Genomic DNA, 15,923 nt, shown 5'->3' with positions numbered 1-15,923 from the left:
CTTCTCCAGGCTGAACCACCCCAACTCTCAGCCTTTCTTTGTATGAGAGGTGCTCCGGCATTCTGATAGTTTTTGTGTTGCTCTGCTGAACTCACTCCGGCAGGTCCATGTCTTTACTCCAGAACTGGACACAGCCCTGCATGTGAGGTCTCAGCAGAGCAGAGCAGAGCAGAGGGACGGAATCCTCTCCTTCAACCTGCTGCCCCCACTGCTTTGGATGCAGCCCAGGACAGGTTTCGCTCTAGGCTGTGAGTGCCCATGGCTGGATCATGTCCAGCTTTTCATCCAGCAGCACCAAGTCCTTCTCAGCAGGGCTGCTCTTCACCTGTTCATCCCTCAGCCTGTGTTGATAACCAGGAGTTGTCCTGGTCCAAGTGCAGCACCTTGCAGTTGATCTTGCTAAGTCATGTGAGATTCCCAGGTGTCCCTTTCTTAAACTTGTTGAGATGCATGTGGATGGCATCTTGTCCTTCAGGTGTGTTGACCACAGCAGCCAGTGTGTTGTCATCTGCAAATTTGCTGAGGGTGCACTCGAACTCCTGTCAGTGTTGCTGATGAAGCTATTGAACAGTACTGGTTCCAGTATGGACCCTTGAAGGACACCACTTTTCACCAGTGTGTGCTGGAGCACTGAGCTGTTGACTACTTCTTCACAAACTACAAGCCAAGTTCAGCTCTTTTCTCCTGGGCTGATTTCTCCTTTGCCTCCATCCTGAGGTACAGAAGAGGCTGGCTGTGGTGGAAGATTTGGTGATGGAGGCAGATGTCTGTCTGAAATTGGCCAGACACCAGGTCAGCTGTTCTGTGTTGCACCTGTGGAGTGGCTGATGGCAGCCTTTGCTGGCTGCTGTCTCCCAGCAGTAGCTGCATAGCAGCCACCTGGGTGTGAAAAGCTCCCAGCCTTTGGCAGTTCCCAGAGCTCTTGATCCTTTGGACATTTACTGTAGCTTGGAAATTGCAAAGGTTGTTGGATTGTTATTTGCCACCAGGTGGCCTAACCATTCCACCATTCATGAGGAACGAGACTCCATTAGAGAGCAGCAGCTGGAACTTTTTAAGCTTTACATATTTTTCTTCCCAAGCCTCCACCTCCCCTCCTTCCTCCTCATTCAGTTGATTAAAAGCGATCAGGGCTGCTCTGATTTATCAACTCAATCCTTTGCTCTAAGCAGTTGAGAAAGCTGGTGCTTCCAGGCATCCAGCCCCAGCTTTAGAGATCAAGCTCAGCCGTCTGTTTGCCTCTTAGCCCAAATGAACTCTTGCCATAACAACGCAGGTACCTTGGACTTTTCCTCGTGCAGCAGTAACTGGAGATTGATTCCTTTGTTTGTTGTCTCTAGTATGACTCTGCTAGCTGGTTTTGTGACCACCCAGGAGTTCTGCGCTGGCCATGTAAGCCAGATTTATTTCTTTATAAGCTGCCTTGTGTCTCTGGATCATTGCAGTGTGGATTCAGTGGGCCAGAGGATCTGACTCAGCAAATAGGTCTTGATTTTTAAACCCATACACAGCAGTCCCCCTACTCAGTAGTTTTGCCGTAGCCACGTGGCAACTGGCTGAGCTAAGGGCTCCTTGGGTTTCAAGGGAAGCTGGCATTACAAATCATGTCTTAAAAGCTGGGACTGACTTCCCATCTTAGGAGCCAAGTATAGGTGCCAAATTTACCAATTTGAAAATGGGAAGGAAGATACTTTTGGATGTTTATCTCAGGCGTTTATTAATGAGAAGGGTGGGGAAGGCTGTAGCTGTCACAGCAGTATGAACTAAGAAAAGCCACATTGACACCAGTGGTATTACATTGACATGCAGGTATTGGGAAGTCACTGAATGACTTCTTAGGAGAAGGAAGCACAGTTTCATGAGATTTTTTTTTTTTTTTTTATATACTGCAACACTGATAGCTTAGAATATGGCATTTTCTACCATTTGCACCCTGCCTGAAATTTTTCAGAAGGTACTTTCAAAACAAATCTCAGTAACTAAATTAACTATGATTATTTGGTTAAAACACCTGTAATTGATCTATTACCCATCTTTGTAATTATGCATTACGGCTTTGATGTGAGCAAGGACAAAGTGCAGTGATGACAGGCAGGACCATCACATCAGAGCCCAGCAACAGATGCATCTTCTCAAGATCAGTTCAACTCAGCTCTGAACTGGTGCCTGACAATCCCAAATCAAAGGTATGCAGTTTCTGAATGCCCCCTCTCATAACACAATTGCAACACAAGTCACAACTACATTGGGCAGACTTTCCTAAATGATGTGGTGATTGAACTTTTTAAAATATCAGTCATTTGGAGAAATATCAGGAGTCCTTACATTTGTTAAATGGATTAGTTATAAATAATAAATACCTGGAAATAGGTAGATACTTTCAGTTGCATCACAAAAATGTCATGAAGTAGAACTGGATATTTCAGCTACTTTACCCTAGCCTTGGGCACAGGAGAGCCCAATTCTGATCATTTGCAGGATAAGCAATCAAGTTCAGGGTAAGGAGACTTTAGCCAAGGTGTTACTCTGGGTTTACACCTCTGCAGATGGAATCAGATGCTATCTCCTAGTCCCTATCTATCTCCTAGTCTATGCATCCTCAGAGAATAGAATTAATTTTGAATTCTTGTATCATCTGCTTGCTTGTGCACTTATTTGCTAACTGTCTGACTGAGTGAGATATTCTGGGTCAGTATGATTTAGGCATCTTTTATTACACAGTTTCCAATTCAGTACATTTTTTAATCAAGACTAAATTGAAGTCAGATTCCAGGTACATATAAATATAGTATATATTTAGTGAATACATGGCAAATCCCCTAGTCTAATTTTGAATGCAACTATAATAGAATAAAAAATATGAAGGTTCCTTTATTTTATAGTTGAGTGTTAAAATATTGCTGCGTCTTAAAGGCAAGTTAAAACCTATTTTCATATTTTTAAAATCACATTAGCTAAAAAGCTTGTTAAGGAATAAATAGTCCAGAGGATAATTGAGACTTAGCTGGCTTAAGCATTAATGAATCAAAATCAGATGCCAGATCATTAATTAATTCCACAAATTATAATGTTGCCATTACTGGCAAATACTATGAGAACTAATACCAAGGAGAAAATTAAACTGCATAGTTTCCCTTCTTAATACATATCTTTTGCCAAAAATAAAGCTGCAGTAGGGTTTTTTTGTTATTACATATATTGTCTGTTTTAAAAAACTTTTGAATGCTTGTCAATTTTTTAAAACATTTCAATTTCTTTAACATGCTATTTATAGAATCTGCCTATCATAGACTATAAGGATATTTCCATCAGTGCTGTAACTCATGGAAACTAAGATGTAGCAAAAGTGACAGAAAAGTCAATTCAACACTTCTGAAGCCTCACAAAACTTCATGCCCCTTCAAATCAGCCTCTTTGGTAAAAGATGTAATAATAAATGGGTCTTGCAGTGTGGCCCAAAGTGCCACTGTCTCAGGCTTTGTCAGACCAGTGGAGAAAAGGAATTAGATGAGAAGTGAGAGAGGCAAAAGAGAAGGTCAGCTGGACATTTCTAGCCACCCATTCTTAACCCACAAGAAGAGGAAGCTTCAATATATTTAAATGGTGGTGGACTTTAAACATTCTTCTGCAGAGTGCAGAACCAAGCTGGGGAATGGGCAGTGATGGAACACCATTGAGCCTTATGAAGAATAAGACATTAAACAGTGATGAAGTGATATGAGATAATATTATGACATTATGGAAAGTCAGCCTAGTCAGAATAAAACTTTAGTGCCAAAACGACACAGTACCATTATCTGGAAATTCACAGTTTTTGAACTCTCTGTCTGGTATCTTTTCCTCTTTTCCCATCATGTGACAGACACCAAGATTATCTCAGATCTAGAACATTAAGGTGGTTCTAAAATATACCCAAAGTGCTTTAAATAATCCTGGAGACCAATCAAAAACAAATGTACTGCAGTACTAGTGAAATAGTTTGCTAACTTAAGCATCAGTAAGTAAGTGGGTAGGTGCACTCTCCTCTGAGATTAAATTATCCTGAAGGATCCAGCATACGCTGTCAAGTCTGATGCCCATAAGAGCAATCTGTGGCTGTAAGAAAAACCTGTGGAGGAATGTTCCATTTTTCTTCCATATCTATTGCTATTTTCATTACATTTTCTTCCTCTTTTTAATTGAAAAGAAGAAGTCTGTGTGGATTATTTCTAGGTAAAACAGTAAAATAACCTGAAATAAAATATTCTCGCAGTTTCCCAAAATGAATCACAGCTCATTTTCCAGTAGGAATCTGAGACTCGTGAATCTTGTTACCAAGAGCTACATTTCAGCTACAGAATAATAAGCTGGCACCATTTTTCAGACCTCAGTGCCTGTCCACCATTAATGACAGCCAAATCTTTGCCAAATCAAATCTGTCATCTAGATCAGAGGGTCCTAGCACCATACTGACTGTCTTTTCTGATAATTTCATATCTATGCTGTATAGATAAATTCTTGGTAATTTTCTAACTTTTGGGTCCTTTGAACTACCTAAAGATGTTAACTTTTGCCATGCAATAAAAATTAAGCCATCAATAGGCAACACTTTGGATAATAATGTATTCTAATATAACTGCATTGTCTGTCCCTCTAGTGAATTCATGGCCCTTTTCCATGTTTGGAGACAACAGATAGTATTAAAGCTGATTTATTGCAACTTTTGGCCTTCTGGCAAAATTATAGTATCTAACAATAGAACAGTAATTACAATTTCCCCCCAAAGTTGCTGTCTTGAGCACAAGTCCAGCAGAAATTGAGAGCAGCCAACAATAGATGCCTATGAAATGTGTATGAGAACAGGACAGGCACATAGAGATCCTCCCTCCAAGTACTTTTCCAGAGTGCAGCTGCTTGCATCTCACCAACTTCTTGAGGCATTTAATAGTACTTAAAGAATTTTTCATGTGTGAATTTGTCTAGTCTTTGTTTTTGTTAAGATATACTGCCAACATGGGTCACTCTCTAGTTTTAGTCTCTCCAGCTACCCTGATAGATTGGTGGAAAGATGATGGGCTTTTTTTGTAATGAGTAATGACTCAGAGGTGGAAAGGACTCTTTTTACATGGTTGGATGGCCAAGTTCATGGTGAAATAGCTGCTGTAATTCTGCTGGGATTTCATATTATCATTAATGATTTGCTAGGGCACTTGAAGCCTGCAATGCTATCCCTTAAAAGGATTTAAAATCTAAACACATTTAAAAAGCTCTGCATTTGTGCTGCGTGGCTTATGTTCCTATTTTCTGACACTACAGCCTTAATTCTTTTGACACTCTGAAATCTGTCACTGTTGGAAATTATTAATGCCACCATCAACCAGGAAAACTACAAACCCAGGAACTTTTACAACTATGGGGTGAAAGTGTAGTATTCAGCTGCTGTAGAAACATCTTTGGCATGAAACAGTCTTGCTCTTTAGCTTGTTTTCATATTTTTCCACTCAGAGAGGTTAATTAATTACAGTAATTAATAGTTAGACCAAATTTATGCAGGCTAACAGAAACTTTGTTCCAGATGGTCACTGCCATGTAACGATGTGTCACGGTGTGACTTGTGTTTTGCCAATTTTAATATATTTAATTTATTTTAAGATAGGATTTAGGAGTAGAGATAAGGCAGGCTTAAAAGAGTATAAGAAGAAATTGATTAATAACACAAAAAGAATTCAGAATAAGATTTCTAGATTATTCCCTCCTCCCCCTCCCTTCATCCCACATTTCTTAACAACAACATACAGAAAACATTTCAGTGAGTTATCTACTTAAATAATCATTTTAGTTCACTCTAGAGAGAAAAGTCCCTTTTTTGGTATAGGCTTAGGGAGTGTTTCACTTTCACAATCTACATCCACCTGGGAAATACTCTCATCTCCTCAGTCCTTCCAGTGCTGTGCTATGGGTTATGTTACACATTTGGGGTACCACTTTTAAAGGCAAGCTGCTGAAAAACAAAATTCTCTTAATCTCTTTTTCTATTAAATGTCTCTGTCCATATTTCCAGTCCCAAAACAGAGAGCCCCAATTCCTCAAAGAAAAAAGGTCTTCTTTTCAAGCACTTAACCTCCCCAAGTATATTTCACAGTTTAAAGGAATTTTAGCCACAATCCCCTCATAGCCCAAAAAAAAAAAAGGTTTTCAGCTACTCATCAGTTGCATCTTTTCAATCTCTTTCCATCAGGAACTTTATCTTCATTCTGCTGACTTCTGTAGACTCCATGCTTTATTTCTTCTCATTCAGGAGAGCTCAGGAGATCGTGAATATTATCCAGGCATTAAAAGGGTTAAAGTTGCATCCAGGATGTGAAGAAGCTGGGTCAGGCCATTGCTGGAAAAACTCTGAGCCACGTGGATCATCTGGGGCCTCTCTTCTCAGAAAGGGGGGGAAGGGAGAGCCTTTGGTGGCTCCCCCATGCCCCCCTCTTGGCCACGCCACGTGGAGAGGGGAGCCGAGCCCAGCAGAGCCGGGAGCTGCGCGGGGCTGGGGACCATGTGGAGCTGGGGGACACCAGCTGCTGCTTGGGAGCTTGTTAACTTTATCCATGTGATTTGTGAAAGTGAAATAACTTTTAAATTAGTTTCCCGAGCTGTCCACTACTAAATCAGCTCTCTGATTGGTCCCCACAGCTCACAGGGGAAGCCCCCAGAGAGGGGACAGCCCTCCTGTTCCAGCCTGGTGCTGCTTTTCCTCAGGCAGCTCCACCCTTCCCCCCTTCCATGTGAAACCAGCACACGAGGGGCAGTTGGTAATGACTTTTTTCCTTACCAAAGGGTGTCCAGTGGAAGATCATGGTTATTTATGGTAGTTTGGGGAGAAGGAAACAAAACCACCATTCATCCATGCAATGAGATATCTTGTCACAAGTGTCTTACTCTAACTGGTAAGTGACACCAAAATAGATAGGTATTTTTAAAATCAATTTGTTACCTCTTGCAAGTTTTCATCCAATTTATTGAGATAATTTGTATAGAGTTGATTTTTATATATACTTTTATGGGATAGGCAAGCACTCACTGATGCTTAATACACAATGGTCGTATCACACAGTGCTGTATAATCAACTGCCACCCCAAGACTGGATGGCCTGGAAAAAGCACTAGATGGGGAACAATTCTTCTAAAAAAATAGTAATGCCCATATAAGGTCCCAAACAGAATCACTAATTTCCCTATGCGTGTCCATTTTTCATCTTGGATCATGTCAGCTTGGATGCTTTTATCCCTGAAAGAAAGCAACTGTATGCCAGTTGAATTAAGTTCTTAAATAATTAAGATAATTGTGGTGATGTAGAAGGGAAGGCTTTCTATGTGGCCACATTGTCACCTGGCCCCGGGGCTGTATCTCATGTCTTTGATGGAGAGGCTATGGTCTATAATGCTGGTGAATTTGCCACAGCTCTGGTACTTTAGATACTTCTGGTTTTAAGCCCAGTGTTCCCAGTCCACTTCCCACTGTGTCATTTTGGAATTACAAGTTCATTGGCACACACCTTCAGTAAGCTAGCATGGACTCTTCCTGCTATACTGTCATTTACTCCAAGTGATATCAAAGGAAAAGAAAGGCACCACAATATACTCAATGAGCATTTTAGATTAATAGTTTGGGGAATAGTATAAATGGTAGTAGATGCAAGGAGATTTGTTGGGTCTTTTTCTCGTTTGTTTGTTATGAGGCTATCCTAGAAGATGTGACACAATGAGGAGAATTCTGCCCTTAGGAAAGTTAATGGGAAACAATTCTGCAATTGCAACAAGGAAAGGATTTTTCTGATTGTGTATTATTCTGTTTCCATCCTTCCCCCTCTGCCTCCTCTCCAGCACGCACACAGTAGACAAAGAACAGCGCCTCTCCTATTTCAGCTGTCATTTCAAAGGAAGAAGACTGACTTAATTCCCTATCACCAGGTCACTTAATTGCTTGGCAGTCATAAAGGATAACAATTTTTATTGTTCAATTTAATTAGACAGCTTCTAGAATAAAATAATTTGAATTTTCTCATAACACAATCTTTCTCTTGGAAAAAAAGATAAAAGCTTATTTCAATGGGAAATCATGGTTTGAGTTACATCCGGAAAAACCCTAACACCTCAAGTCACTGAAATAAAACTTCTTTGTGTAGACAAATGCAAAACCTATCCTGGTTTCTGTAAGAAATGAGAGTGATATTAAGTGGTTTTTAGCTATGTTGATTTTTGGAAAAGAGGTTAAGCTACTAGCTAGAGAGTGTAAAGAGGACCTGGGAAAACTGAAAAATAGTTTATATTAACTGATTGTGGCTAAGGATGAAAGCTGTCTTTAGGATCTAACATTTCTTTAGGGTGCTGCAGAACCTCACAGCTTCAACAGACACTGTAGCCACCACACAGGAAAAATATAAGTTTTGACATTTAAAAAATCTTTTCCAGAAGTCAAAATATCTGACCTATTTTCAGAAAAGGAGCAGATTGAGAGCTTGCCTGTACTGGTGCAGGAAGATGCCAACCTCAGCAGAGTTTACATTTTTCTTAAGAGCGCACCAAAACCTCTTGAAATTCACCAGGAATTTTGTAGCACCTGTCTGGCAAAAAATCTGCTGGTCATCTGACTTTTCCTGTGGGTATGTGTGTGATGACTGAAAGAGACAGAGAAGTAGAGAGGAAAGGTACTGAAAGGAGATGCTTTTTTACTTCAGTAAATTTACAAAATCAGTAATTTCTGGGGGGAGCTCAAAGTCATAAGCCCAGTCAAGAGATTCTACACTTTACCAAAGTATTTTTTTTCTCAAGAGTTCTTCTGCAGCAATCAAAATATATTAATTTTTTCACAGGCTGTGGAGCTAAAGGGAGTGAAGTTTTCTGCCTTGTTTAAGGCCAGCAGTTTGCCTAATGTATCCTCTGAAGCAGTAGCAGAGTGACGGGTTTTAATTTTATTTTTTAAAATACACTGCTAAACTAGCAAAAGTAACATAATCCAACTCAAGTGAAGAGCACACTTGTTCTGGTATGAAACATCTCCTGGAGGTTAGTGCATGTTGTTTGGAAAGAAATTTAAGTTGTCCAGAGACCAGCCACTGGAACAAGAGCATGAACTTCTCTCCAGGTGGCCTGTTCTAAATAATGTAACTATAGGCCAGTTTCCCAAGATACTAGACTGAAAAAGCCTGGTCAGCTAGGACATGGAGCCTTCCTCTTTCCTGTTTTTCCCCTTTCCCCCTCCCTGATTGCTTTCAGTAACCCATGGAGATGTGCCTCCTTTGAAGGCAGGCATTGCTGGTGCAGTAACTGGAGTTAGGAAAATACACTGGCACTGTCTCCATCTCTCTGCTCTTTGCCCCTCAGATTTGTTACCTTCCAAACTGCTTGCCCATCCTATTACTTGATGATCACTCAGGATGTTGCTGCCCTTGAAAACAACCTGGTTGCTCCAACCCTGTATATAAACTACTAATTAAGATCTAGATCTTCTGTGAGTGCAGCTCAGAGTAGACCCAGTAAAGCAAATGGAGCTGCTCCAATTCACCCCAACTCTAGGTCTGATTCATCTTTTCTCATTTGGTTCTTCTACCAGTCCCTTTTTCTTATTCTAACTTCTTTTCTCATCTACATTTATTGGTCTAGTATTTTGAAATTTTATGCTGTCTGGTTTCATTTACTGTTAAAAATGCATCCCCAGTATCAGGCGCATCATTTTCTAAGCCTCCATCATGCCAAGAGAGTAAGTAAAACATCAGTTTTTCACTTCAGTTCCCAACCCATATGTTTTCAAGTAGCACTGGGGAAACATTTTTTAAAGGACAGACTCCAGAGATGTCTTCTAATATCATCAGCAATGATAATCAAAAGCTGCTTCTGCAGAAGCCTGTGGGATTATCAGTCTCTCAAAAGGAAATCCAGCAGCTTTTCTTAAAGTAACATTTATTCTCCACCCTTTCACCTCAGGCTATCCTTCACCTCAAGGTGGTGACACCCTGGACAGCTCCATTTCCATATGTACTTCCTATTCAAGTGTCAGGAGGGACGCGTAATCCAGGGTAAAAAACCCTCCTGGATTTCTGCGGGAAATGCAACTCAAATACTAGTAGCAGTTTATTATAGTTCCTAGGTGATACAATTATGCCTCATTTGCAGTTGCAAAACACCTCTGAGGAAGTTGGGCTTTTTTTCTTCTGTAATTTAGACATAATTTCAGCTCGTCATGACTAGCTAAGTCAGGACTTAAACTTTGCCACAAAGGAGCACATTGCTAATTTCAAGATTTCTTGGCTAATTCCATTCAGACCCAGAGGTGATACAACCTGTTTTTGTTCTGTGATTGGCAGCATATTGGATGTTTATGAATATCCAGATAATGATCATCATTTCTGCAAACCTTCCTGCTAGTGACCTCTTTGACAAGGAGAATAACATAGAGCACAAAGGGGCAGTGAGTGCCCTGTTAAGAAGTTCAACCAAATACTCTCCAGAATTGATTTATCTGCAGCAAACTTATTATTTTGCACTCTGCCATTTCTCACCATTTCTATTCTTCTCCCTCCAAGTGTTCTATTTTTTTTTCTTTTCTTCTTCTTCAGTTTCTGAGACAATGCCTTCAGGACTTGCTGTGTCCTGTGTCCCTCCCCACAGGATGCAAATATTTTGGTACCACCTGAGCCATACTTCACTGTGGAGCCCAGCAGAGCCCCACAGACACTTGAAAGAGGATTATAGGTCCTTTGCCACAAATCTAGAGACAGTCATCACCTGCCTTGGCTTGTGACTAGCTCTTCACAGATAATTCCTGAGAGTAGTTTATTGACAATGCAAACATTCAACTCCATCGGGTTTCTGTAGGGGCAAGGAAAAAAATGCCCTGCTTGGCTGCGAGAGCAGCAATATGGTGAAAAGCAACAGCAGCCATCCTCTGCAAAGCCTCCTGGCCAGCCTTGCTCTCCCCAGACTTTCAGAAAAGGGCTTTGCTGTTGTCTCCAGCCCCTGCAGAGAGTGTGAGGGAAGCGGGGGACCAGGGCTGTGCCAGGGTGAGGGGTGCAGGGTGCAGCAGCAGGGGAGGCAGGGAGAGGGAATCTGACAGAAGCCCAAGCTGTGACAGGAGAAATTGAAATGTAAATTCTGCACCCTGGCAATAAATTTCACAGCAGCCTAATTTTCCTAGGAATGGTGCCTTGGGCAGAGCCTGTGTGGGCCAGAAAGGAACAGGCTTTAAATTTTCTAGAACTCCCTAATCCGCTTTATCAGTCACTTCTCCCTAAACTGCTGCTGCTCCCTGAGAGATTTAAAGCTGCAGTGGCTTCTTGAAGGCCTCTTCCTGATTATTATGTTTATTCTCATCCAGTCAAGACAGAGAAACATTAGCATGTGATTTACACTGCGGGACCAATCGCAGATACCAGCACTCCATATTTAAAATTCAAGCAGCAACAAACTGGTCAGAATCAATTTGGAAACAACAAGGAGGGTTCTGCCTTTTTAGAAAGGTGATAGAGAGTCACTGTTGAGGTCTGTCAGTCTTACCAGCACATGCAGTGGCACTCACAAACTATTAATACATGTGTCTGTGCTAGGTTTAATTCCTTTCTTTTGTTTAAGGGTTTGGTTTTTTTTCCCTTGCAACCATCTGCTTTTCCTCTCGTGTTTCAAGTCTTTATATCTATCTGTCAAGCAGGCAGTGGATTCAGGATGGGTTTTCATGCCAAGGCATTCCTTTACCTAATGAAAACAAGTGAATAAAACATAAGAGAAGTAGCTTTAAATTAAAAATAGAGAGAAAAAAACCCTGAAGAAAACCAATATTTGAAGGAAAACATTTTTTCCTAGGAAAATGCCTATTGAATAGATGAATTTCTATTTATTTCTTGTAATTTAAGTAGGCATCTATAATTATACCCTATTTAAATAAGGATAATGGTCATGTCTGGCAGAAGAGAAATATATACATATGTGAAGAGTCAAGACAATGCAGATAAACTTCTGATGGCATGACATATTCATGCAGAGTAGTCACTTTTCAAAACTAAAATTTCCTCCCAAAGGCCCCCAGATTGTATTATTAATGACATTTTCCTTAGCCTGCATTACCATTTCCATTGGAGGGGAAAAAAGACAAAAACTTTTCTCAAGTTTGAAAGGAAAAAGCAGTCTCTGAGCTACAAACATCAAATACTTTTGCACAAACCTTTGAATGTATTTCATCCACATGGTTTTGTAAATGAGTAGAGTGAGCATCCACTCCTGGCCTGAGACACTGTGCTGAGGAACTCAGAGATGAGGTACAGCTAAATGGCAAACCTGGAAGGAAAAAAAAGCATGGAAAAAGCCTTTCCCAATGCTACACTGCAACAGCAGCCCCACACAGCTGGGCCCCTTCCAGCCTCCAGGACACTGGTCCCATTTCGCAGTAGCTTTGGTGAAGTGAATACATTTGGACCCTGATTTAAGTCATGGGTAGCACTGATGGCTTGGAGCTAATTTAAGTCTATACCAAAGTGTTGTGAGGAGCTGGGCCATTAGAGTAGTTTCAATCTGTTCCTTCAGGTTTCTGCTGGCTACAATCAGACTTGGATTCCATAGCCTGAATGTCTGCCACCAGCTAGCTGTCCCTCTTCTCTGTTTAATGTGAATATCCTGTAATTGGAGTGTCAAGCTTCTCACTGCCACCACTGAGGAGGAGGATACGGAGGAGGAACCAGAAGAAATCCATCTTTGCCGTAATGAATGCATGCAGTTCAGACCACATTGGGCTGTTCTGATGTTTTATTCCTCCTTTTCATCTCCTTTGTGGAGGCTCAAGCAGTACCAGAACACAGAGAACTCCTTTTAGGGCTTCAAACCCATCAAAGACCTGCTGGGTCCACTGTGCGGGAGATAGACAGGGAAGCTTTTTTTGACACATCTTTCTAATCTCTGTGCTGCTGGTGCTTTTTGCATATCTTGTTGGGTGTTGGTGTGGGGGCAATGGCAGAGGCTCCCCCTGGAAGTGGGGGCTGGGGAGCCTGTCCAGGCTGCTCTGCTGCTTTGGTGAAGCAAGCAGATGCCTCAGAAGGGGTGACAAATAGCTGGTTTTACTGCAGTCTCTGGTGCCTGATTGTACAAAGTGGCACAAACATAGATGCAGTGCCCACACCGAGGCACAGAAAGCACAAGCAGGTGTTTGCTGTGATGCTGTTAACTCATTTATGCAGCTGTTATCAGGGGCCTGGGCAGTAGCTCTCACTGGGTGTACTCCATATGGCCTCTAGCATTTTCCAGCTGTTCCACGATGTAGAGAAGATCTATGGCAACCAAAGGGCTTTTTTGCCCTCAAGCTGCTGCTAGCAACAGTTAGGGTCCCTAAAGGAACAACAAGGGGGTCCATAGTGCAGAAGAAGCCCTTGTTGCAGCTTTCTGTGTGAGCTGTCTGGAGAGGAGCGCGAGGTTGGTCAGCTCGGAGTGCTGAAGGAACACATCCATCCCACTGCTGCTACCCTGTGATTGCCTTGGTGAGACACTGGTCAGATACTGCCCTGGCCTGTCGTGGTACCATTGTGTGTGCCCACCTGCTCTGTTTGTTTGGTTTGTTTGCTGTCCAGATGGATGGAAGCCAAAGCTTTTGTTGTTGCCTTACTCCATTCACCTCACTCTGAAAAGGTACCTGTACCTACAGCTGTCTGTGCCTTTGCAATCCACCCTCGCCATGATGGCTACCAGCCACTCACTGACAAGCAACAGGAGGTTTTAGTGTTGTTTTGTTGTCTTCCTTAAAGATCTGAAAGTGAATAAATCACACATGTGTCCTGCTGCTAAAGCTATCAATCAGATGTGTAAAGATTGGATACTCACAGAGATCTGGAGAAATCTGCATCTGTTTTCTGGGATCACACTTCCTTTTTCTTAAATGCAAGGTTTCCGATTTTTTTTGGTAGTATCTAGTACTGCTGAAGTAAAAATTAATACTTGGAATGACCATCAAGTTATGTTGACCATTTTCCTGCTGTTGTTCTGATCAGGCCTTTAAAACTTAGTGAGTATCCTCTCACCACTAATTACATGGAATTTCCTACAGCTATTTAAACAAATCAGACTTTTACAAATAAAAAGCAAACTCAAAAACAGACCGTGGTTACCTTGGAGAGATATTCCAGACCTAGCTGAAAAAATACAGGAGTCATTTGTAGTCAGAAGTATGAGTTAAGATTAGAACATTTGATTTTTTTTAATACATAACTAAATAAGCTTTCCCGCAGGCTTGAACAAATCATCACTAAATCCACATTTCAATAGAGAACAGGAAAACTGGACAGGAGAACTTTTATGCAGGCTGGGATATTTTACATCTCCTATTCATCTATTCACTCTTTCACATTGTTGCCCAGAAATCTTAGAATTCATGCATTGGGGTCCAAAAATAGCTTAGGAAAGAGTACTAGATTTAAAAAAAAAAAAAAAAGTACTTCCCCAGAAAGCAAGATTTAAAAAATACATTCCATAAAAATTATTTTCTGTAGATGCTGCAGAACATACTAAGTTAGTGATGTCTAGGTCAAAAATAAACCATTTAAAGATTGCTTTTATCTGCCATATGGACTAGCTGTCTTTTTGCATTTAGCCAGTATGTGTAAATTATTTTGTGTATTGCTTGATTGCTGAAGATTTGTACATAATCATTTTGCAGTTCAACTTTCTATCCTATGGTAAGAAATTCCTTAAGTAAAGACCTAAGTGAAGATATCTTTCTGATTTCTACAGGATTCTGATCTGAAATAGGTGTCATAGGCATTTCTGACCACAGCAAGCCTCAGAAAATAGCCATCAATAGCCTTGGCCTTGTACAGCTGACCCTGTTTGAACTGTGATTACTTCTCCAGAAGTCACCCAGATTGTATTGGCAACCAGGATGAAGTATGAGCCCAGTCTGTCCTAAAGACTAATAACTTAGCCATGAAGATTTGCTTCACGTGCATGTTAATCAAGTCTCTCTTGAAGTTAAGAATGAGCAATAATTTCCACAGGGAGTCAGAAAATTAATACAGCCCTGCAATGCATATCCAATTGCCTTTGCACTTAGTTGCCCACTTACGTGCTAAATACAAAATGGCAACAGTACCAAAATTTTTCTTTTGACTTGACTTCTTCATCTGTGGGGAATAATGATGCTACTTAGGTGATGAAAGGCACCTTAGTCCTTCCATGAAATGACAATGGGCTGGAAAGCACTGTGGTGCTCAACCTTTGCTCTGAGCTGTGCTGTGTCTCCACACATCCTGCCTCATGAGCATCCAGACTCTGTCCTCACCACTGGAGGAGTGCTCATGGGATTAAATCTCAGTGCCAGGGGGCAGGGATTGTACCAACAGCCTTCTCAAGAGATGGCAAAGGCCACAATAAGTAAGTCAGGGAACATGCATTGAGAATTTATTTCTGTATTTATTAGCAGTGCTGCATTTCCTGAAGTCCAGTTTAGTCCTCCCTCAACAGCCCTATCTTTTCCTGCTCCCTTCTCACCCCTCTGAATTTGGTTTTTTAGACTCTTACAGATGACCAGAGAAGAAATGGAGAGTGCTTGCAGGATCTGCTAGGTGAATGGTGAACACCAAGCAAACACATTGTTTATTCAGAAGCATTTCAGGCTGTTTTCAGGAGCCAAAAGAATACTGATTTATGGCTGTACTTGCCTCTTAAAGGGGAGCACAGAAATCTCTGTGGTAACTTTCCATTTGAATGGTCACTGAAAGAAATCTGTTTTGGGAATTGCCTTTCCTTACTTATGTAAAAATCCTTTTGTGCCATTAAGACACTTTGCAAAGAGAAGCAAGGTCTAGGGGCTTGTTGAGGCACAGTTTTCACTACCCAGTAGAGTTAGTCTCATTAAATTGGACCTCATCTCCTCACTGCTCCTCCTTGTACTGTCAGTTTATCACAGATCATCTGACATCTCC

General features: G+C 41.2%; 1 protein-coding gene and 1 long non-coding RNA gene across 2 annotated transcripts in view; one reads left to right on the top strand and one right to left on the bottom strand.

Annotated features, from left to right (window-relative positions):
* Positions 1-15,923, bottom strand: part of CXXC4 (CXXC finger protein 4) — a 141,176-nt gene that overhangs the window by 26,679 nt on the left and 98,574 nt on the right. The gene's annotated exons all lie outside the window — the stretch shown is intronic.
* On the top strand, positions 2,063-15,377 carry LOC306802488. The gene is made up of 3 exons (XR_013774380.1): positions 2,063-2,186; positions 6,808-6,917; positions 14,734-15,377. It is a non-coding gene; the product is annotated as an uncharacterized lncRNA (long non-coding RNA).

Source organism: Erithacus rubecula, assembly GCF_903797595.1.
Source record: "Erithacus rubecula genome assembly, chromosome: 5".
In the NCBI taxonomy this organism is placed as follows: Eukaryota; Metazoa; Chordata; class Aves; order Passeriformes; family Muscicapidae; genus Erithacus; species Erithacus rubecula.
The sequence above is the reverse complement of the archived record's forward strand: the minus strand, read 5'-3'. Positions and strand labels throughout refer to the sequence as shown.